Source organism: Protopterus annectens, chromosome 11.part0, assembly GCF_019279795.1.
Source record: "Protopterus annectens isolate FY-2018-M chromosome 11.part0, PAN1.0, whole genome shotgun sequence".
In the NCBI taxonomy this organism is placed as follows: Eukaryota; Metazoa; Chordata; order Ceratodontiformes; family Protopteridae; genus Protopterus; species Protopterus annectens.
In genome coordinates this window covers 743762568-743788224 of record NC_056745.1, presented here as the reverse complement: position 1 = coordinate 743788224, position 25657 = coordinate 743762568, and the positions used below count along the sequence as shown (strand labels likewise).

The 25657-nt window shown below is 38.9% G+C and overlaps 1 protein-coding gene across 1 annotated transcript in view; it reads left to right on the top strand.

Moving 5' to 3' along the window:
- The window catches only part of CCDC91 (coiled-coil domain containing 91), a 1729462-nt gene that overhangs the window by 20964 nt on the left and 1682841 nt on the right, over positions 1-25657 (top strand). The gene's annotated exons all lie outside the window — the stretch shown is intronic.

The window sequence follows — 25657 nt, the reverse complement described above, 5'->3', positions numbered from 1 at the left end:
ACTTGTAATGACAGTGCTTTGGGTCTGAAAAAGGGTACTTCTTTCCCACACCTTGTTCATCTACCTTCTTTCCAGGCAGGACCATTGAAGGATCTCTCACATGCCTGTTTCTTTGCTTCTTCATTATCCATGAAGCCATCACCTTTGAGGCTTGAGAGGAAGCACAAGTGCAAGAGAGACGGCATCTGCACTCCACTAAGGAGTCCTCCACCTCAGATACTAATGTGAATGATGGTGTTAATTTCCTGTGATCCCCTCCGAGATAACCTTAAATATGGAGACGTTCCAAGGATGCTGACATAGTGCAGGATGGCCTGCACACTCCTTGACCTCTCCATGGTGGATCCTCCTGAAGGTTTTCTGAACCCATTACACTTCTTCTTAGGTGTTCTGCAGGGGACAGTTTTTCATCTTGAGATGAGTAGCATGAAGAAACCCATATATTGTGGCACCTTTTCGGAGGAGTCAGTACAAGATCCTTCAGCTTCCCAAAAATTGGACCTACTGGACAGAGACTCCCAAATCATATCCTGTCACTGTGATGGCAGCCTCATAAAAAGGCTGTCAGTAATCAGTAACTGCATCAATTTTGGCTGAATTTCTAGTGCTCCTCTTTTGCACTAGATTCTGTTGGCTTCTTTAAATTTGAGTTAATTTTAAGTCATAATCAATTATCAGCCTTATTTCTCCCACTGATATGCATAACATTCTATGAAGAGTTTTAATCATTCTTTAAGAAGGAGACAGAATTCCTCAGTAAGTCACTCTCTTTACTCCATATTTTAGTTAACCTTAAGAAGTACACTAAGCTAAATAAAGATGAAACAAAGTCCCTATCTTTGAAATAATATGAAGAAAGAGTCTTAACCAAGGGAGGGAGGGGGATTACACTATACAGACTGCTCCATTTAGCTTGTTACTGTTTATTATTCATAATTGTGAGTAATGAATTTGAATACCTGCCTGTATACTTTGATGGTCTCTAGTCATTTTGTCTAATAATGCCATTGATTAATCACAACTTTGATGATTGAGAATATTGATTCACAGATAAACTGCACTGACCCTATACTGTTCTACATCTGGAAAAGAAAATCCATGCACATTTAAATGGCTAACGATCTCCCTCTCTGGGTTTTGAGGCATTTACTTCTCTCCACAGAAATTTACGTAATATCCTTTTTGATGTATGAGCCCATCATAATGGGGAGAACTCCTAATAAGCATAACAGAGGATATATCACTATAGGTAATAAATATGTTTTAATCACATTAACCATACTAAGTAAAGGCAAACAATTATGGCTTAGATTCTCATTTTCCTTTTTAATCCCATCCAATATCATCTTATAGTTGACTGTAAGAGTTTTGTTGAGTGACTATAACACAATGAATAGTTCATAAGTTAGTGCTAGGCCAACTGTCCTTGTGGGCCATTTTAAGCCTAGCCAATGACCCCATGTGAGAATCAAACTGTGCACCTTGCATCTAAGGGAAATACCTTAACCATTATGTCAGCCTCCCACCCTTATGTCTATGTGGCCATAGGGATAGCTGGAATAGCTGTCTGACTCTTCTACTGGAATAATTATAGGATTTATCAGACTTAATTGTGTACCCTGTAAGTTTTTGTGTGTCTTTATAATCATCTTGTATTTCATCAACTCATTTGACAAATGAATCATATTTTCTGAGAAAATAGTAGATCGTACACATGTGCTTTTACTGCTGTTTTTGTCCACCTGTCTGTCTCACTGAAGTTTTATGCAAAAGCAGATTAATAGCTGGAATAAACAATGCAGGTGACATAAGACAATGTAGGTGGGCTAAAACAACCTTATCTTACCTCCTTGGTTATCAAAAAGTAAGGTATACTTTGGCTATTTAATGTGCTTTTTCTCAAAGTTGACTGATACATATTTTTATAATAGTCACACATTGACTGGGATACTGATAATATTCAAAAGCCTGCCATATCAAATATCTATTAAGAGAATCAGATGCCTTGGTCACATCTGTTTACTAATGAAATGTCCTCCATCACTGTATTATTTTCTAAATATGATAATATAGTCTGAGGTTGTACTGTATAGTGATTTATTTATTTTTTCTTGATACAAAACTGTACTATGTGATGTGAATTATCTTATTTCTTATCATTCTTGAGTTGATAACTTTCATAATCATAAATGTATAAATAAAGGGGTTGAGAGGGTGGCTTAATGGTTAAGGTGTTTGCCTTACACAAGATACAGGGTTTGAATCTCACAGCGTATAATTGGCTAGGCTTAAAATGGCTTGCAAGGGCTGTTAGCCTAGTACTAATCTGTGAACCTAATAAAGAGATCTGTAGTGACCAAAATCTAAACTAGATTTCCTTATTGTCATAATCGGAACTATTCTGGCTTGAGTCATTGCGACCAGGACCTTGGACCCTGGCATTAAGTCGTTTAGATGTCTTAATGGGAAAATAATAACATATCCTTACATTAGGGGCTGGGCTCTGCCCTTTTTAAAACATTGTTTAATGTATGCCGTAGCCTTATCCATACACTGATTTTTCTCTCTATTACCTTCCAAATTATACTTCTCCATATGGTCTCCTGCTATAAGCAACTGACTCTTCTAACCCTTTAGCTAGTTAATATAATTTTTAAGCCACTGACTTATGACACGTCTTTGCTTGAGCTAGGGTCTCCCATTTCGATTTTTCTACCTTCATCATCTACATCTATTACATTTTGTGTTGCAATAATTCCTCGCATAGCCCCAAATATTTATCTTTAGCCATGGGCAACAACCATGCTGCAGCTTCTAACTTATCATCCTATATTTTTTTCCACTAATATTTGGCTTCTGTGTTTTATTTAGCCATCAAATTGTACATAAACAATTTCAATGTTTTATTTGGCCATCTTCTTAAATTGTATATAAACAATTTCAGTGAATCCCATAAAGAGGTGAAGTTTTTTTTTTTTTTTTGTATAAATGTCTTAATTTCCTTCCTTGACCTTTATACAAAATCCTGAAGACAGGCTACTACTAATTGTTTCTTACTAAGTCAAAAGCTAGGTTTAGAGTCCTTGAAATTAATAGTAAGTTCCCATGATCCATCAAATGGTACTGAAAGACACACAATTTCATAAGGGTATTTACAAGCTCATGTGAAAATAAACATAAATCATTTCTTATAAATGTGCCTAGACATGGATACCACTGTGTAAGTAACATCCTCACATTTAATCAGAATTATCCTAAATTTGTTAATCAGTGTGTGTTCATAAAACATTTTGGTGCTTGCCCATGAATGTCCATATTCCCTGCACCTTTCTGATCTATATCAACATCAAGTCTTCTGTTAAAACCTCTTGTTTATGTTTGTGTCTTTCGGCTTTTCCCGGTTAGGGGTCGCCACAGCGGAACTCCGGTCCGCTAATGATTGGTAGTTGATTTTTACGTACCGGGTTACCAGCCCTGACGCACAACCTTCAACGAAGGCGTGCCCCATTCACGTATGCCTCCACACAGAAGACGCTCTAGCTGAGAATCGAACGGGACAACGTCTTGCTATGAGGAGACAATGCTACCCCAGCACCACCACCGCAGTATAGGAAATTTCCTGATCACTTCAGTTAAATTATCAAAATAATCTTTGTTTCTGAAGGGTCCTTAAATGGATCCAGTTATGTGTTTTATATGTGGACAAACAGCAGCTTAGTAACAATTTGTTCATTCTTTGACAAAGATCATTTATAACTTTGTAAGAAGTAAAGTAACAGAAATGTTGGATCTAAATATTATGTGAGGATGGGCATTTTGGATTTTTGGAGTTATCCCTAAGGAAGAAGGAGAAGTGGCTGGCAGTAAGGATATATTATGGACCCTAGGTAATGTGGCAAAACTGATGTGTTCTAAACATTGGAAAAGGTTGGAGTTAATTAGTCCTTAGGAAATTGTGATGATGTACATAACTCAATTAAGGTGTATTGCTTATTTTTTTAAACAGTTGACATCATCTAATGAAGTTCTACCTCACCGGTCTCACATTTTAGGTAATGCTGAAGCATAGGTAGATATTGAGCCTCTGGAGTTAGGTATGGTACTTTAGCAACCTTATTATATGCAACTCTTGGTTAATCAACTTGAACATGGTCTAAATAGTTTTTGATAACAGTTTGAACTAAACTCGTTGTTGTTGTTAAAATACTGGAAGATTGTTTGTATTTTTTGTTTACTAAGGTGTTAATTTTCATATTACTTTGTTCATTATTGAAAAGTACATAAAATTCAGTTAATTATATATATTGATTCTTCTATCAATATTAATAATCGAAACATCCTTCCACTTAATCCTTGATATATTTGTTCTACTTTAATTTTTTTTAGAATGTTTAATTAACATCAGTAATTATGCCAAGTAATAGGTTCCTGGACTCAGTAGCACTTCCTGTATCCAATTATATTTCTTTTTCCACTGTATCACATCTTCAGAGAACAAATTTACTTTTTAATATGCATACTTTGATTCCTGTTAATGTAAGCCATCATTTGTTTCCGTTTCCTAATTTGTTTAATAATGTTGATATTAACTGGTAAAAGCTCTGGAGTGTACTTCCTAATTGTTCCTAGTTTGGATACTTATTAAAAAAACACAGTGCACAATCATAAAAGTGAGACATACAAGGATAATCGATGAGAAGACAAACTGGGAATCGCAGGAGAAACAGTACAAATCCTGTCTATTTCCATATCTGCAGGAGGAGGATGTACAGCAAACTATTATTTCATAAAAAAGATAGATGAATTTATTTTATTTAAAATTTGTTAATTGGCCACACATAATTTAAAACAAAACACAATAAACATTTTAGTCTCAGCTCAGCAAGTACAGAAGTGATTAAGGGGTGACATTTACAACAGTGAAAGCACACATAGTTATATAGACATATTTCGTAAAAATGCAAGATTTCTTAGCATCTTTAACTCTGTTGTAGCCTCCAGTTTTGTGGTAATGAAAAACAACAGTCTTTTCATTTAAACCCATAAAACTACAAGTAAAAAAATGTTTCACTTTTTTGTGGTAAACAACTTCTTAATGTTAAAAAAAAAAAAAAAAAAAAAAAAAAAAGAGAGAACTATTTCCAAGCATCTTTTACCTCCTGTGGTATGCCAACCATAATGGATATGGATGTGTCTTCTTTATCTACTTTGTTAAATTTTCTGTACCTCATATAAAAGCTTATCTTTATCCTTGGTATAAAGTGCCAAAACTCTGGATTAGGATGCCTGACCTGGTCAAAGAGCAGACTGGTCAGAAATCTGAGGGAAACGAGCAAAAAGAGAAGTGCTCCAGCCCTCAACAGTCCTGCCCTGCAAATGAGGATACAGACACTGTTGTTAGTGCCATTATTGAAGCTAGTAAAATCTGAGCAGCAATTTTTGGTTCTGCAGAAAAAAAAACATTTTGACTTGTGGCTATAGCAAAAGGCTAGATCCATTTTGACCCTTTCAGAACCCCAGATATGCCAGTGACCTGACTATTCTGAAGCCAGTGAATAGATTTGAGAGGGCATTTAGGGATAGGCTTAGGGACTTACAGGAACCAAAGTAAGATATTCATATAGCCCTGACCTACACCTTTTACTTTAAAGAGATCAGAAAAGTAATAATTGACAACTAGGTGATTATCACCAATCCCCTGCCCTGTGTGTGTGTCCATTAATGAGCAACAAAAGTATGTTCAAATGCTCCAGTTCAGGCAAGGAATATTACATTGAAACATTTGGCAACTGCAATACAAAATCCATAGTTTGTAGGCTCAGCTGCAGCAAATGTAACTGTTTTTATATTGGAAGGACATCAACAAACCGAAAGGATGTCTTGCTCAACATTTATCTGTGATCAGACTAATGACTCCAAAAAAAAAAAAAAAAAGCCCATTTCAAAACATCTCACTGAATACCCTGATCATGAATGCTTTGTTTTCCTCATTTTGGAGACAGTTAACACTGGAGTATTACAAGGAAACAGAAACAACATTTTGGGGAAAAAAGAACTCCAGTGAAAATCAACTCAAGGCCTGTAAATACCAAGTCTATAAACTCCTCATGCTCAATCCGCAGTATCCTTAGTCTTGGATATCTCAGCAGCAAGAACTTCTACTGATGGTGAACTTGCATACTTCCAAATGACAGTAAATGAAGTTTAATGCTTGGATCATGGAATGAGGGTTAATATTTCGATACTGAACTAAATGTTTGTGATCCATTGGTTGCCCCCCCCCCCCCAAATTCCCACTTGGACTTGCGCTTTTTCTGCCAAAGTCCTCCAGTCCTGACCCCTCATTTTCTTTGCGTCCAGCTTTCCACAGGGACTGCCTGTATTACCCCTTCACACCCACATTAGCTTGGACCAGCAGGCAAGCAAACTGGAAGCCACACCCACCACCACATGGATTAAATTTCCATTTTGAACTCAGGCCACCATGAGTTCCACAACCGAACTCCTTAATGAATGGGTCTACAGCCATTTCGTCACCCAGCTGCCTGAGTAAGACCACAACTCCTTCTCTGTTGCACATTTGACTAGCAAACATCTGCAGCTCACTAGGGCTAGGACTGGGTGTCTTCTTTTTTTCACCATCCTGATAGATATAAGCTTCTGTGTAATCATCACAAGTTAAGTTCTTTGGCTGCCCAGGCTGGATTTTCCATAAGTGCTTTCTACTTGGCATGGTTCCTGGTAGTGGTAGCTAGATGGAAACACTGCTTGTCTCCCTTCAACATCAAAGGACAGGACATTCCAGGGGCCTGACTTCCAACTGTTATTATGCCCTCAGTATGATAAGGGTTTCCAGCATCCAATTTAGGAATCCTCCTATTGGACTAGCTGCATGATCCTGTTTCTTTTCTGGGTCTTGTATGGTTGAGTTTTATACTTTGCATTTTGCTGAGCTTTTTATTATTTTATTTGTTAAAACTTCATAGTTTTTAGGTTGTATGCTTACTAGTTGATTCCAAATAGAAGAGTGGTATGCCAGCTGTGACAAAGCAGGGACCACTTAGCACTAATTACTAATGAGTTCCTAATTTGGTTGCCTCTCCTGTGTAAGTGGAGGCAGTTGTTGCATCTGTGGATTAATTGTTTAAAGACATTGATCTTTTTCATTACATTTGGCTTGCTTCAGGGTAGGTTATTTATTCCCTGTTTTAGCCTGTTACCTTGGATATTATATTACATTCCTAGGTATGTTGGTATGAAATGGTAACTGAACCATTCCAGACTAACAGAGTTTTATGATACTTCCCTAATGTAAAAGCAGAGGTTTTGAGAGGTTACACTAAAGGTCTGGGTATGTGGCAAACACAGTAAAAGGTTTTCCTCCCCAACTACATGAACCCTCCTGCGTTTAGCAGGTGTTGACTTTGTAACTCCAAGGACTCCAGCTCCTTTGCCTGTGTGGAAGAGATGAGTGGCTCACTATTTGATAAGAGTTTAAGTTTTTTTTCCTTAGGACTCTCCTGACCTGCCACCATTCATCAGCCTGGGACCATTTGCCATGTCACTGTGTTTTCCTGCCATTTTTCATTCAAACAGACCCATCTCAGATGGATCCCAGGTTCTGACCAGCCTTCTAAGAAACTTCAGTTTCATTCCACAGGCCTGACTAATGGCATGTACAGGTGTTGGGGATTCTTTACCAAGTGGTGGTTCCACAAGTTTTTCACTAAGCTGGGCTTTGTCTATGCTAGAGAGGCACACCACTCACATTTAAGTAGAGTAGTTAACCACCAGAAACAGAATACATCATATACACCATGACTGTGATATGTGGTCAGATTGCAGCACCAGAAATTGTGCAAGGCACATTGAGACCTGAGAGCAATTGTTTCTGCCAGAAAACACATGGAACAGCCAGGCTCTGGATGGCATAGCTATTTTCACTGTCTCATGAAACGCCATGGTGTGCCATGTATGGCTTAAAAGGTCTGAGAATTTTTTTGCAAAAACATTTGAAACCATAATGTCCACCTTTTGCCAGTCCTGGCACTGGGGTTTCCACAATTACACCCACCCTCCCATAAAAGTGGAGTTATTGACACATGTATTATTCATAAGTGTTATGATGCTTTTATTCTTGTAATGTTTTTTAAAAAAATGTTTTAAATTATTTGGCCATGTTTGGCAAAGATGTGTCTATGAGATTGTTTGAAAGTATCTCTCTAAACTGTCCAGATTTCCGCTTCATATTTTTGGCCTGTTCCTCAAAAATTATAGTTTTCTGGAAAATCATTAGCAAATGATTGAAGACTGAAGTCAGAAAATAATGAGAGACATTTAAGATTCAGACGTTATACCCTTTAATTCATGCTAATGCAAACCTGTTATTTTATTAACTTTCTAAGTTTGAAAGAGCAATATTTATAAATTGTCTATTTTTGGGCCTTTGTCTCCTCATTGTATATGGCTTTCTCCAGATTTCTTACTCTAAGAGGCTGATAAGTGTGTTTGAAAGGGATAGATCTGAAGAAGCTTGAGGGGAAAGCACCACATATTTGTATACTAGACATTTCTTGTCAAGTTACATTTTTATTGCATTGGCATACATTAATCTAAATGTGCATTTCTCCAGTTACCTCTAATGTCATGTAACATTTGAATTAAGGAGTGAGGTGGTGAACATTGGGGCTTGACCCCTTGTATGATGGCCATCCAGCACCTGATCACCAGGCACAGGAAGACACACCCTTAGTCCAGCCCCTTGAGACCTCTTACCAAACGCAGCCCCCACCCTTCTCCTCCCACTTCTTGTTGCTTGACTTGTATAAATGTAGCAGCATATACCTAAGAGAATATTGAATACAGCAGCACTCATCAGTCCCGAAATAAAAGATATGAGTTTATTTTCACTAAGACTGAGCCTTCTGGGATACTTTTTGCCTATTTCTTGGATTTGCTGTTTTTACTGGGTTGATTTTAAAGATGGCTGGTCAAATTTTACTAGCGTCAACAATGACACTAATGCTTCTCAGCTTTTTGGCTAAGATCAAGGGTAGCTTCAATAATGACGCTAACAACTTCTGTTTTTCTTCGTATAAAGAAAGGTAGCTATTACAAGTCTCAAGAAATTTTCTTCCCAAGTGTTCCATAGGGTCCTAAGTACACTATTCATGGCAGCTTTGTGCCCCTGGTAATATAATTCTTTTGAGCTGATTCTTTGAATACTGTGTTCCAGTCCATGTAATAAATCACAGTCTTCCAGGATTTAAGAATTTCAAGGAAACAGCTGACGACAACAGAATTATCCACACAACTCTGATGAAGTCCACCTTAGTGTGGATGAAAGCACTTAATGTGAACAAGTTTGTGCTGCTTATGGTCTATTAAAGAAGTATTTTACATATACTTCGTGCATTGGCTTTCATTCAGTGTACATCTACAACTAATTTGGTTTCAGCTTTTGTTGTGTGGATAATTCAGTCTTCCAGGATTAGAGGAGTTGTGCTGTTAAGTTTTCAATGTGTAATAATTTTTTTTTTTTTGCATTTCTGTGTATGGAACCTGCAGTCCCTAGTACTTCTAAAATACTTATGCAATATTCTTCTACCTTTTATTAGTTACATTTATCTTCCACATAAATTTCTTTTAGTTTAGTTGTTGTTATCTGTAACTGCAGTGAATTCTTATTCTATGGATGACCAAATGGAATCCAGAAAAAAAAATAGTGCTGGTTTATGCTGGTTCATCATGGTCTAGGGTTGCTTTTTCCTGCAGATTCTTATTTTCCCACTCCCTCTCTCCTATTAGCTTAACTCTGCTGCTAGGTATTTATGCATAACCAGTAGCTCCACCTATTCTCTTCATCCTATCTCATTGCAGTAACTACCTCTCTCCAAGTCAGTCTTTGTTTATAATTACTAATATGTACTGTGAAAGTTATTGTTTATAATTATTAATGTTTGTTGTGACTATTGATTTGTCCGTATCTTTTAACACTGTCCCAGGGATTCATTAACGTCATGCACAATCATGCAGAAGCTAACACGATCAGCTTTGATTTTGTCAGAAGCAGCATTGCTTATCAAGTATGCAGGAAGCCAAGGTACATAGCGTGAAGAGGAGCTGTAAGCATGTGAACAACCATATGTGTGTGCACAGTGTAAACAATACAGTGTGCAAGACCAACCAGAGAGTCAGAAGCGAGGGTGCACACACTCCACAGCATAATATAGGTAATTAAGGAATACATGAGCAAGGGAGAGCCTAGCAACAAATGGACGATGAAGGCTGATATTGTTATGCAGTACACTGCATGAAATTATGGACATGTTGAACATTACTGGCATTGTTATTCTCATTAACAAACAATCATTAAATGTTGAGGAGTAAAAACTCTTGTAGGACAATAAGATTAGAGTTTTTGAATTACACATGGGCACATCTCTTATAGTCCTAATGCAAAAATACTGGACAGATGTACATAAATGTGTGGACAAATGTGCAAACATGGGGAAAAATAGAGCATACTTCTGCTACAAGTTGTTAAAGTGGATACAATAACAGTCGTGGAATTAGTATGCATGTTGTAAATGGTAGGAAGTGAAACATTGAAAAGATTACTCATTAGTGATTGCATACCTCAGGAATATGTCACAGAAGTACAAATATCAGGTGGAACAACAAGTAACTTAATATGATACATAAACAGGAAAAGCTATGATAATTATAACAGATGAGATGATTGTACACTGGAGATATAGGAGAAGTCATTAAACCTGTACTAGAATGGAACGTCTGCCAGAAATCACTCATATGGAGTCCATCAGGAAATATTTGTGTGAATACATTCCACAGAAATATGTCACAAAAACACAAATGTCAGATGGGACAACAAGTAACTGAATATGATACATAAACAGGTGAGATGTATGTACACGTAATATAGGACATGTCATTAAACCTTTATTGGGATGGAACTTCTGCCAGAAATCAATCATATAGAGTTCATCAATGTGTGTGTGTGTGTGTGTGTGTGTGTGTGTGTGTGTGTGTGTGTGTGTGTGTGTGTGTGTGTGTGTGTGCGTGCATGTGCACGAGCGTGTGCACGCGTGTGTGTGTATGTGTGTGTGTCCGTGGTTAAAAGTGAGCACAACAACCACTGTGAAAGTGCCATATCCAAAGAGACGTAATCACAACACTTCTGTGCATTGACATTATTTTCTAGCAATAGTTGTTTTGTATACTGCTTCAGTGTATATCAGTTGGGATTAGAAAGCCTGTCTTCATAGTCACAATCACATGACGTGTATTAGCTAATGCTGCCACACAACAATTTGTACAACTCTTCTGTGGAAATGTACATTTAAAGGGTGTGTGACAGCATTACTGGAAAATGACTAGTGAATTGAACATTGTGTAAGAGACAACAGTAATTTCTGGATCGCAACACTCAACATTATCTCACAGACAGTTACAACATCACATCAGGGTTACAGTGAATCATGGAAACTATGAGAGCTGAGATAATAAATTTGAAGAAAGGCCTACAATACTGTTGTCATCCGTGCATCATCTCTAACCTTCACTGTGTGACAGGCAGAGCCATGTAGCCAAAGACAAATTCTCAGCAATTTTTGCTACAGGATGAGAAGTGACAATTACTTTTCCAAACCATTGATTAGTGATACTGCCTTGTTCAAACAGTCCATTATGGAAGATGCTAAATGTATGTCATTAAAGTGAGGTGGGTCAAAATCTCCTACCCATCAAAAATAAATAAACAAAGCAACAGAAAAAAATAAAATGCCACACACCATACCTTCTGAGTAAGCCATTCCAGCATGTCATCAATGTCCTCTTTTTTTTGTTTGCTTGTTTGTTTTACATACTCCTACAAGGTAGACAATGCTGGTTGTGAACACATGCACATGTAACTCATTCTGTAGACCAGTGCAGTAGCTGCTGATGCCACAGAAGAACTCATAATACAGTTGTCAGAATTCTCACAGTTAAAGGGATAACATGGGCTATGTATTTGAAGGCATATGGGCTCCCTTAAAAAAGAATGCATCAAAACCCTGCATCTTTGAAAGTGTTACCACTTAGTAACATTGAACACATCACCATCTGTTTAGTAAGCCATTCCTGCCTGTGAGAACTTTATTTTGAATACAGTAATGCAAATTACAAACTAATGGATTCGAACACCTGCCTATCTAACTCAATGTTCTCTAGACCTGTGCACTAACTGATGATGCCACAGAGAAGGGTATATCACAGTTGTCAGAAAACACACATTTGAAGTGATAGGTTGAGTATTGTGCTGGATTGCAGCTGGCTGCCTCAAAAGGGAGTACAACACTTGAGTAATCAGACCTTATTAGTATTGATTTCTGTCACACAGCAGGGCTAAGCACATTATCCCAAGGAGTACTGTGTGAATGGGACTGAAGGCAAATTCTCATCAGTTTTTTTGCCATAGGACATGAAACCTTTAGTTAACTTTGTTGCTCATTACCAAGTGTTGTGCACTGGTGGCAGCCCATGTCTGTTAAGTAATACATTTGTTAGTTAAAATAATTTTCCATGGTAGGGGATGAGACTGCCTGGGTTGCATGCACACACATTATAGGCGATACATTGTGCATTACAGACCACTTGGCAGTTGATATAGTGATTTTGCTCTCTGTTCACATACCTCCTTCCTAGTTCACCAAGTGGGGTCTTTATTTCAATGTGGGTGCAATTTATAGCCCTCCAGTACCTCAGGGAAATGGCCTGTGGAATAGACATTTTGCATGGTGGCAGCTCTCTCCTTTAGAGCACATGGACACCCAATGTGCTTCCTCACATATTGAAGCATTGCATCAAGGAACTGATAAAATATTTTTGAGGCAGAGGCCTATGAACTCTCCACTGTGTCCTGTGTAGGTCACTGTAAAGTACCAGTACCTAAATTATGTAAAGCTATACATACCTTTGTATCGACTGGGATGAGTTCTCTATGATTCCCCTGGATTCTCAGATGAGGCTGGTAGATATCTACTGCTTTCTGTATGGTGTCCCTGCTCACCCTGTAGCAGGCCACTATTTCTGTTTTGTGTATCCCATGGTAGGTCAAATGTGGTCTAAAAACCCTTAGTGGGTGACTTGGAAGCAGCAGCAGCGGCATCATCATCTCTAGTGTACAACGTGCTGCTCCTTATATTATTCTCCCACATAACATACTATCATTTTCCCTTAAACTATACTACCACAACCCCAAACTCCAGCCTCCTACTTAAATTGGACAATTATAACTATTCTACTATATCTCATAGCCCCTTCACTCTCTCCACTATTCTCTGTCTTACATACAGAATACTTGCTTCACTGTGATCACCGCTCCCTCAAAATAAAGTATCCACTCATACCCATCCTTAAGAATTATTCCAGAGTTTTGCTTTGAAACTCAAAGATTCAATTGTGTGGAGACATACACCCAACCCTGGCCCTACTAATGTAAACCTAAACTTCAATACTGCCTGTTCCTGCAAGCACCGTAATAGCCGGTAACAAGTGATCTCTTCTCTGTTGCATCTATTACTTCTTATACAGACATTTTCCACCCAATCCAATTTCCATTTACAGATATATCAGTCTCCCACTCCATCAAGCACAAGTCCAACCAAAAAACTAAGTCCGATAACATTAAATCTTGATAGTATTTGTAATAAAATTACAGATCTGCATGCCTGGATAGCACTTTGTTCCCCAGGTATCTTAGCCATCACTGAAACATGGGTTAACTCCAGCATGAAAGATACAGTAACACTACCTCCAGGCTATAACATGATGAGAACTGACCGACCCACAAAAAAGAGGAGGAGTCACCCTGCTGTAACTCAACTCCTATAACCTCTCCTCTTGTTCCAACTTCATCCCTAAATTTCACTCGGCCAAACTTGTCATAACACTTTTGAAGCTAAACTGTAAAAAAAAAAAAAAAAAAAAAAAAAATTTTTGGTGATGTCAGTCTTGACTGGCAAAATGTAACCCCTGACAGTCCCTAATCCAGCATAAATCTATTTGGTCTGACTCAATTAATCAAAACACCTGCTAGATCCAACAAAAGTAATAAAAATTCTTGATTGAATTTTAGTCTCAGACCCCAGTAAATATACTATCAGTGGAACCTATCCTAACTCCCCAAGAGACCATCTCCCCGCATACACACACAGACTTACCACTCATCACCCTAATACCAACTTAAACCAACCAGGAATCTCACAAAATTTAACAAAAATTTACATAACAGTATCCTACAGTCCTTCAACTGGTCTATGCTAAATACTCTCCCATTAGATGATGCAGTTCCAACTTTTAGTACCTTTTTTTAAACACCCTAAATAACCTTGCCCCCTACGTATAAAACGATTAAAAGTCAACTACTCCCCCTGGCTATCCACTCTCATCAAAAATATTATGCGTACCAGAGACCAGGCCTGGAGGGAGTGACTAAATAAAATTTTCACTGATACAGGGAACTTTATAATCAAGCTAAAAAACAAATATTCACATAATAATCCTGACTCAAAAAGGAGATCTGTATTCCTTTCAAACCTGTCCCCCCCTAGAAATAGCAACTACAGTTAATAAATGCTTTATAGAGAACAGTACTGCCCTCACCAACACCATATCATCTTCTACACAAACGCATAACATTTTACCAACTGCCCTCTCCACTACCACATTAACCTTGGAAAAATATGAATCCAAACAATCCTTAGCTACATGTGCTAACATCTTCAGATTAAAACCTGTAACAGTAGCTACTATAAAAAACTGTTACTTAAACTTGCTCCACAATTGTCGACAGCCTCCACCTGATTATCTCATAATGGCAGCAGAAGTTATATCTTACCCAGTAGCTATCTTAATCCATAGATCCATACAGGAATCTTATGTCCCAGCCAGTTGGAAAGGATCATATGTCATCCCATTGCACAAGGAGGAAACTCTACAGAAGTCTCTAACTTTTGTCCCATTGCAATTCTCTCAAAAATCCTGGAAAAATGTATCCACACTCAACCTTTTCACCATCTCCTCTCACAACTGCTCTTAACTAGTACTCGACATGGATTCTGCCCTGGCCATAGTAAACTACTGCACTATTATCCTTTTTAGATAATATAAACAAGAAAAGGGACTCTGGCAAACTTATCTTTTCCATATTTCTAGATTTGTCCAAAACCTTTGCTGCCGTCTCACATAGCAAACTCCTTCAATAATTGCACTATCTCAGCCTATCCCCTCCTTCACTTCAATGGTTTAAAAGCTACCTATATGATAGACAGCAAACTGTTAGATGGCAACATACTTTTCCTCCTTACCTCCCCTTAACCACTGGTATACCTCAAGGCTGAAGTCGTGGTTCACTTCTCTAACATTTTCATTAATAACCTCTATACCTCTTCTAGGCAAGCATCACTTATACACTGTGCCGATGACTCAGCACTAATGTGCTCATCTGACACTCTGGAGCATCTTCTTGAACTCCCACTAGAAGCCTTCAACTTTGCTGAAAACTGGCTTCACAATTTCCAATAATTATTTAAACCCCCCAAAAAACAAAACTAGTCCTTTTCCTCCCCAAAGCATACCTAAAGGACAAATCCAACATCAAAATGTTTTCACTTAACAATGCAGAGATAGAAACTGTATCCCATGCAAAACTGTTTGGTGTGACAATTGATGACAATCTCAGATTTGAACTATACATTCAAAATAATATATATAAAAAAAACTCACCAGAAACATGGCATGCCTTATAGATATAAAAGTTTTCTTAAAAGCTCTGCTGAAACTACCCTAGCAATAACTTACCTCCTTCCTTCACTCTTATGTGGTGGCTCTGTCCTTACCAACTTGCAGATATCTGTTAAAACTAAACTTGAAATATGCTACAACAAAGTTGCTAAATTTGCTGCCAGTAAACAATACTATACACATCAGTGCAAGGCCCATAAAAGTTTGAACTGGCTTGAACTACTCCACTACCTGGACTTTGTGCAATTAGCTACTGCCCTCAAATAATTTATAAACCCCATGCCTGTCCTGCACAAAGCTGTGTTCTTCCTTCGTGTCACCCAGACCGACCCCTTTGTTCAAACGAGAAAGTACTTCTCACCATCTATAAACCTCAGAAGGTAATTGGAAATATCCTTTACAGCTACTCTGTTGCCAAAAAATGGAATTGTGTTCTACAGCCTGTTAACACTGTAACCTACCACCCTTCTGTCAAGGATCTTCTGAAAGGCCCCTTAACAAACTCATGTCTCTGCTCATGCTATACCCCTGGTTGAACATAAATCTTGTGTATCCCTATCTGTACAGATTCTTTACCCATCGCCACTTCCTCATATTCACCTGGCTATCCTACCCTCCTTACTACTTTACATAACCATTTCCTATCACCTCATCCTCATTTATGCTAATCTATCTTCGGGCTTTTCGTTATCATGATATACCCACACATAGTCGTGGATTATTGCTTAAATATAAATTCAGTCACAGGAAACTTCTATCCAGCAGCATGTCTTTCAGGGTATAGACAGTAAATGAAATGCAGGCTTCTGGTAATCTAACGATGCATTACTTATTTCTTTTGGTATTGACATTCTTCCTGATTCAAGACAAAGGAAAAGTCATACGAATCTGCTGCCCTTTAATTCTTCTTCTTATCCTTCTGATGATAAAACTACTAATTTCTTTCCTTCTCTTTTTGAAGATTTGCAAGTTATGGCATATAACGACTTTTGCATTGAAAAAGAAAACTGACCCAGTACAACTTTCAGGAAAATTCAGCTCGCAAACCACTTTGGCATTCTGTTTGCTGCATCAGAAATGTTCTGCAGCAAAAGGGGGAAAGGAGAAGCAGCAAAACTTCTGTTGTTTTTTAATTCAATAAGATCATACATAAACAGGCAAACAATATATATGTAGAAAGTGCTTCTACTGCTACCTCAACTATGAGAACATGCTGGAATCTGCCATTACTCTCTGAATTGGGCACTACTACGCAGTCTTACTCAAGCCAACATTGTTTCCATAAATAACCTGTCTGGGAAGTCCATTAATAGTCCCCATCCCTACCACCACATATGTTTCTTCCCTAAGGCGAGGGCATTTTCAAGGTTAAAATTTCAAGGAGTATGGCCACAGGCAGAGGTCAGTCTGCACATTTTAGAGATAGGGGCAGGCTTTCTCATATTGCAAACCTTTCAGAACTCCCTATCTCAAAGTGCTGTTGCCACCCACACTGACAACAGTGAAGTGGTTTGGTACACAGATAAGCAGAGCAGAACAAATTCTAATTCTATGTGTTGAGAAGTGATGAGGGTATGGGAATAGGTTACATCAATGAACTGCTTTCTGATTCTCAGACATATTCTGGAAGAAAATATTTCTGTAATAGAAAGGTTCAGTTAAGGTTTAGTGATGCCACATGAGTGTCCTTCAGGCTAGCAGTGGCAAGGACAGTTTTCCATCACTAGCAACGTCTTGCTGTGACTTATTTGCTTACCTAATCAACACCAAATGCAGTAGCTTCTTTTCCCTTATTCGTCTTTTTATGAACAGGAACTTCTTAGGGATTCTGTCCTTCAGAAATGGCCCACCAGCACTTCTTTATGTTTTTGCTCCTTTTCTCTTATTCCAAAATTCATTTAGAAGAAAGGATAAAAAAGTAAACCCAAACGCATTTACTTAGCTTCCTACTGACCTTGAAAGTTTAGTTTTCTCTGTTTTGGCTTTGACTTCTAGAGAAGCCTGTGTATGTTTGAGTCCTTCCAGAATCCTCTTGCTACACTCTCACCAAGCCTTATCATCCCTTTGTTTAAGTGCATGGTAACATTGGTTCCAGTAATGACTAAAGACCCTTCATACGCTAACAGGTTAGTTGCAATTCTGACTTTTCCCAGAGGTCTAATACATGAGTAAATGGACATATTTTATTATATATTGTACGTCCAAAGATTTGGATCCTTTTCCAGCTCCACTTCCAGTAGTTTTATGCTACCTTTTGCAGATGTTTGTACTGTGAAAGTTGTTTATAATTATTAAAAACAGTGACAGATTTTGTTTCTCTGTTGAGATACTCTTAGCAGCAGTTTCAGATTTGTGCCAAGTTTAACTCATTGTCACTAACAACCTTGAAAGTTTACAGAGCTTTTGTCAGAGACATTTTTCTTATCCAGTTTCCTATTAAGCTTCCTGTAGCTCCTTGGGAATTTTGCATTTTGTAGAGAAATTGAGTTTTCCTTTTCTGAACTTCCACACTGAAAATTATACATTGGAGAAAGGTCTTCCAGTAGTTTTTTTTTACTTCTACCAGAACAGTTTTTGAGTTACCTACTGTGTGTGCCAGCATTTGGTTTGGTTTTACAAAGTGATTGTGAAAGAATCCATTATTTATGCCCCAGGAAGCCACTGAACTAAATCTTTTTCTGTCTGCTAAATGCTCCAACAAAGACAAAATGCTTATTATGTTATGTAGATGTCCACAGGCAGCTCAGATTCTACCTGAACAAAACCAAATCTGTCACTATTGTTCATCTTATTCTGAAAAATAATAATTAATCAGTAAGTAAATAAGTAAGTAGGTCTTCAAAATCTCTAAAATTACCTTGCCTGGATGAGTGACTGATTATATTAAATTCTTCTGATAAATGCAATAAATCTTTGCATGCTGTGCCTCAAGCTCATTCAGTCATGGCAATGGCTACCTGTCGGGTGTTTTTTTGCAGGAAGATATCCTTGTATGACGGATATTAAGCTACATGGGCACCAAGTACTTCTGAAAGACGTTATAAACTAGATGTAATGTCTGGAGGAAGTAAGGCTACAGAGCCAAAGTTATTGGGTTATATTCCTTTGCCCACCCATGAGGATTTGCTAGGAATTTCATCCCATTGTTTATGAGGATAGACCTCTTCATATATGATATGAAAGTTGTATATCAGTTCTGAATGAGCAGGTCCATCTTTATCAACATACATACCCACCCGTACTTAGTGCATATATGGCCTGTAGGACGTTTAGTGATGGCTCTTTTCTTTTTGGTCTACCTTAATGCAGTTTAACATAGATCTAGAGAGGAAGCTGTTTGGCAGAGCATTATTAGTAAAAGAGGAGGGACTGATAACCTGGTAAAGTTTCAGATACTGAGCTGACTACATGCTTGCAGCTTTAGTCCTGCTGCTGACAAGAGTGGACCTGCTTTTCCAGGTTTATTGTTATGACTAAAAGATAACTTTTATTTTTGTATTACGGTGGTATTCGTTTTAAAAAGGTATTAAGTTTGTTTTTAAGATAATGTTATGTATAATTGCAGTACATCAGAGTCGTATGTGATCAATGCAGATTTATCCATTTCTAACATTGTTTTCATTTCTGACATTGTTGTATCACAAGAGCATCTAAACTGCACCAGCTGTGGGTAAACCATGCATTACCCACACGAGTACAATATGTGGTAGAAGTTTAGTCTTACTCTTTCTTTGAAGTACCTTGTGGTAAAATGCATTCCTTTTGTCTGGTATGTTCACCATATTAACATGGCAAGTGCTTCCTAAGTGAGGCAGCTTATATGTTTATTACCTTAGCTGGAGTGGATGACAGACTGTGACCATTCACAAGTGTACAGCTGTTTGATGGGCTGGGGTTGAGGGCCTTTATACGTTTTATTGGTCTCCAGTTTGGCTTTAACTCTGAGAACTGATGAGTCCAAGCACTGGTTATGTGACATGCACAATGTATTGCAGCTGAGTATAGCCTCTGCTCAAGATGCATTATTTACTGCATAAGAAAAATTTTCTGAAGATCATCCTCTTTATTCAAATGATAATGGTGGTAGTGAAGACATAAGCAGATTTATACACCTGCTATTATGATGAGTGCTTCAGACAATTGTACTTTACCTGTTTTCAAGGCAGCTGCTTCTTTACCTTAAAATTATCGATTTGTAAACTTTTTCTGATGATCATTATGTCACCTAAAGTGTTTGATTTCTAGTTCCTTAAATTCAAAAGTCTTTTATTGTTTTCTGAAAATACAGAATGACTCTTAGAAGATACCCATTGTCTGTGTTTAGATTAGCTACAGTTTCTAATAAGTTACCCATTGTCTGTGTGTGCGTGTGTGCTTGTGTGTGTGCATTGCTTTGGAGAGTAAGACAGTTGTATTTTTGTAAAAGGAATACTGATAGAAATGTTGAAGCAGGCTACATTTGGTTAGGAAATTTATTTTATAGGCCCATTAGAAAAAGTTTTGTTTATTACAGTTTTGTTTATGCTTCTAAAAGAACTATGGATAGTTTACTGCCCTCACTTGTAGCTCAGGCTTAAAGTATGAGCACTGCTGAGACACTGACTGTTTGTTGCCCTTAATTTCACAATGCAATATAAACTGGATATGATTCATAGGAGATCTTGCTTTAGGAGAAGTATACTGCAAAACAAAATAGACTGAGAATGTGTTTCTGTTTTCATTGTGTATCCAAACCTGATTTCTTGTATGTTCTTCAGAAACTAGTTGAGACTTTTCATGGTTTATAGATGCCATATTTTATAGAATTTCTGCAAGAGGTAATTCAAGGTAAGGGTATTTACATGAAGTACATTCTGTAGTGCCTCTTGTTGTATATCCCTTGTATTTATGCCTGATTTCGCCCAGGCTTCCATTTTGCAGTATTCTGTCATAGAAAGGACTGCCATTCTCTCTGACCTTTGTCACAGCTGTTACATCACAAGTTATTTTCAGGCACCTTAGGGGACTTCACTTTTGACAGGGACTTGTGAGAACAAACTTTACATCATGCAGAAGTTCTTCCCTTTGTAGTCTGGGATGGGTAACTTAGTGATATTAGTATGGGCTGGTGCCAACTTGAGGAATGCTGGGAAATCACCAGCTGGTCAATGATACACAAGCTGTTAATATGGTATATTCTGAATCTCTTCCAAGAAACACCAAGATTAGATGTTACAGTGATACCAAATTTAAGTCTGCACAGATAATAAGATTGTACCCAACTGTAGCTCTGTGATCCTGTAATTTTTAGATCAATGAAAAAGAAGATTAATAGGAAAACTCTACAGTTCCTTCAGAAAATTGTATGAATATTAAATTAATTAAAAACAATGTGCTTGGAGATGAACTTTCCTGCCTGTTAATACCTATTCTCAAACTTCCAGTTTCTTTGTTTGTCTTTTGGTTAACGTACCATCCTTACATCGAACTAGCCTTTCTAGGTGGGATAAATAATTTCTTTGAAGAAATAGAATGTCAGATTTTAATATTGTTTAGTAGTAAAGTGAGTAGGAGGACTTGATGGATTGCATTTATTGTTTCTTTCAGTAGTGAAGCTTGTCTACCACAAGAAGAGAGGTTCTTGGCCCAAAAATTGTAGTTTATAATGACCATTTGGACAGTTTCTCCGTCTCTTTCAACTTTCTGGTTTAAAAGACCACATCTGCGCTTCTTTCCCATCTTTCCTGTAACTAACCTACTGGTAGCACTAGAAAGCCTTAAACTGATACAAGCCTTCTAGCTTAGGAGAGAGACTTTGGAGTCATTAAATATAAGTTTTCTGTACTTTCTTGCTGTACTTAGCTGTTTTCCACCTAAACGCAGATTTTCCAGCGTTTATTGTGATTTAAAAGCTTGTTTTTTTTCACATATTGTACTTATTTGACTGCCTGCACTTTTAAAAAGTTGTTTTTTGTTTAAATAATTTGTTTAACTGTTGTAGGCTACACACTAAAGTGCGATAGCCTTTTCTGATCGTTTGTAGTCATTTAAAGCTGTTTTAAGTGTATTTTTTTACTGTTTTTGCCTTATCTTTTCAAAAAAACAAACAAAAACAAAATCCTTGTTTCCCGCCTTTCTAAGCTAGTATAGTCCAGTTTTAAAGCTAGTGCTGAATTCAGGGCTGTGATACTAATTTCTGAGTTGCCCATACCTTACTTGGATAGAAGGAAGTTTCTCTGTTCACCTGTGAAAGAGGGGAGCTTTGAGCAACGTGTCTGTCCCTGGAGTAGTGGTTCTAGCCCAGAAGTTAGTAGTTTATTGGTCATTTTGGGCTAATTTCTGTCTCTTTCATTTCCCTACTATAAAAACTGCGTTTGCACGGTTTTGCGCACCGGGCAGTGCCGGTTAGCTACTGTTAAATTATTCCCGGCTCCACTAAGTCTCCTCTTCAGTTTTTCCCTTGAAACTAGTCTAACTCTCAACCTATGCACTCAAAAAGCATCTTACAGCCCAGCACTTGCTCAAACCTAATAGCAAACACTGATCTACCCTGATACTGATTGCCCAGCAGGGCAAGGCTCTTTATTCACCCCTCACCAACCAAGCGACTAAGCAGCTCACCCTACTATTCAGGCATGACCAAAAGGCAACTTCAGGTGCACTCTCCAGTCCAGCTGGTGAATCTGGGTATCCTGAGTCAATGTTACAACTGCCTCATGTGCACAGACAACCCTCTCCTCCTACCACAAACCACTAACATATGCGAGAGATGCAATTATACAGCCAAACTGGAAGCTAAGCTGTCTCCACCCAAGACTGGGGCAGTCAAGAGGAGAAGGTTAACACTTGCACCACAACTCCAGCCGCACACAGACCTACTAAAACAGCACTGGCAAAAAATACACATAAATACACAAATTCATACTCGGAGGCTCTAAATAAAAACCTGCAAAAGCATCAGAGACCTCCAAAGCAGACACCCAAACAACCTGCACTTCCTGCCACAAACCAGACAACACATAAAACACAAAATCAGTGTGCCGCACAGTCACTGCCCTTAAGGCGAAATAACATACCTAACACACTAGTAATTGGTGACTCTATAGTCAGGTACAGTGACGTACCACTCACTAGGTTAGACAAGCAGAAGGTTACTGTTAGCTGCCTGTCAGGAGCCAGAATCCGCCACATAACACAAGCACTCAGGTCACTCCAGAACAAGTAAAAATATGACTCTGTCATTGTTCATGTTGGTGTGAATGACCTGAGACGTACTTCCCTGGACTACATGAAAAGAGACATGGAAGAGCTCTCTGATCATGTAGCCCAGGCTGGTATGACCCTGACCCTGAGTAGCATTCTGCCCTCACCAAGAATGATACCTCAGTATAAAGAAAAAATGATCAATTTCAACAATTGGCTAAGCTTCTGGTGTCACTCAAAGGGGATCCAGTGTCTATCAGCCTGGGACGACATGCTCGACAAGACGCATTGCTTCGCAAGAGATGGCTTGCACCTGTCACTCCTAGGCTTTCGAATACTGGCCAAGGCTCTTGCTGCCCCCATAGTGCTTTTTTTTAGGCAAGGCTCAAAAGTCAAACCCACCTCCGTAAACAGCACAATTAACAAAAACTGAGGGTTATGCTACTCAACGCCAGGAGTTTAAATCTCAGAATGCATGTGCTTGAAGCATTCCTCAGTATGGAGAACGTCGACATCTGTGCAGTAACTGAAACCTGGTTCAAGGCTCCAGAGAGCACCCCAGCACTACCGAGCTACAACTCATACCACACGTTTCAACCACAGAACACGGACCGAAACACAAAAGGAGAGGGTGTATCCATATTCATCAAGGGTATCTACACCTCCAGGTTAGTGGCCGCAGCATGATACCTCTGAGATCATCCATGTGCAACTAACATCAGGCAAATTTGCAATGCAAATTGTGGCCTGCTATAGATGACCCTCCATGACCCAGGACCACCACTCCACCTTTCTGGAGACACTGGAAAACATGAAGGTCCTACCAAACACTCTGATATTGGGCGATTTCAATTACCCTACCATTCACTGGGAAAACTACTTGAGTACAAATTCCCAGGCCCAGCGCTTCCTGGAATTCATCAACTCAAACTCCCTGGATCAGCTGGTGAACTCCCCTACCAGAGGTGAAAACATATTGGACCTGGTCATCACCAACATGGGCGACAGGTGTTCCACACCGGAGGTCAACCCATCACTGGTTAGATCAGACCATAAACTAATCACTCTGGATGTCCACACCCCACCACCACCCCTAACTAAGGAAACCACAGTAAAAAACTTTTCTAAAGCAAACTTCACCTTACTTAAGACAGAGGTGGTAAATTTCACAGCCCCCACGCTAAAGGATAATGCTGCCAAAGATGCAGAAACCTTTACAAATGCACTCTATGAGCACCTACAAGGATGCATGGATTGTGTCATCCCTAGCAAAACCAAGACTCACTCCTCTAAGAGAAGAAAACCAGTTTGGTGGACCCCTGCAATAAACAGGCTATACAACAGAAGGAGGAAACTAGTTCAGAAAAAAAAAACAAATTCCCAAGAAGGGAAGACATCCCTGATCAGTATCAGTAAGAAACTGAGGTGCCTCATGAAATCATCCAAGGCTAACCTTGAAAGAAAAATAGCCAAGGATTCAAAAGATAACCACAAAGCCTTCTTTAGCTATGTTAAGAATCTTAAGTGGCAACTTGCAGATATGCACTGAACTAGTGCAAAATAGCACAAAATATACTGAACCTACTGATATTGCCAACATCCTGGCAGATAGATTCAGTGCAAACTTCACCCTCTCTCACCTCCAAAAGGGCCCACAACAATACCGGAAAAGTGTAGTGTCCCAAAAATCACAGACGCACAGGTGAAAACAGCCCTTTCAAAAGCCAAAAAAACAGCGTCAATGGGACCAGATGGTGTTCCAGGCTGTGTCTTGCACGAACTACAGAACGAACTAACCCCCCCCCCACCTAAACACGCAGTTCAACCTCAGCCTCTCCACAGGCTACGTGCCCATAGAATGGCGCTCAGCAATGGTTATTCCTCTCCACAAAGGAGGAGCCACAACTGACCCTGGTAACTATCGCCCCATAAGCCTGACTAGCCTGGTCTGCAAGGCTGTGGAGGGCATCATCATGGAACTCATTAACAAAGACATTGGGAACCTCCAAACACTTGACCCGACCCAGTTCGGCTTTAAGGGCAGATCATGTCTACTAAACCTGCTTGACTTCTTCGAGACAGTCACCAAGGCCATAGACGAGGGAAAGGTGGTTCACACAGCCTACCTTGACCTCACCAAGGCTTAGGACACCATTCCTCACTCGGGTATTACAGAAAAACTCACCAGCCTGAACATAAACCTCTACGTCACGAGATGGGTTGCCAACTGGCTTACAGACAGAACTCACACGGTAAGAATAGCGGGCTCCACGTCCGACTCTAAACCAATCACAAGTGGTGTCCCGCAAGGCTCGGTCCTGGGACCCCTACTGTTCGGCATATACTTCTCAGAAGTACAGGCAAACACAGGAGGACTATGGCTAACCAAGTTCGCTGATGACTGCAAACTGGGAGCCATAATTGACTCTCCGGCTGACACGGACATCCTTCAAAAGGGCCTTACTGAAACGGACACCTAGTGTCAAAGTCATGGCCTCAAGCTAAATGCCAAAAAAATGCAGTCATCCCGTTTGGGAAAAACAAAACACCCATGAATTTACCACATAGGTGGCAGCCCCCTTAATACAGAAGAGGTAATGAGAGATCTGGGGACCCAGGTAGATGGTAATCTCTCCTTTGACAATCATATTGCCAAAGTAGTTAGGAA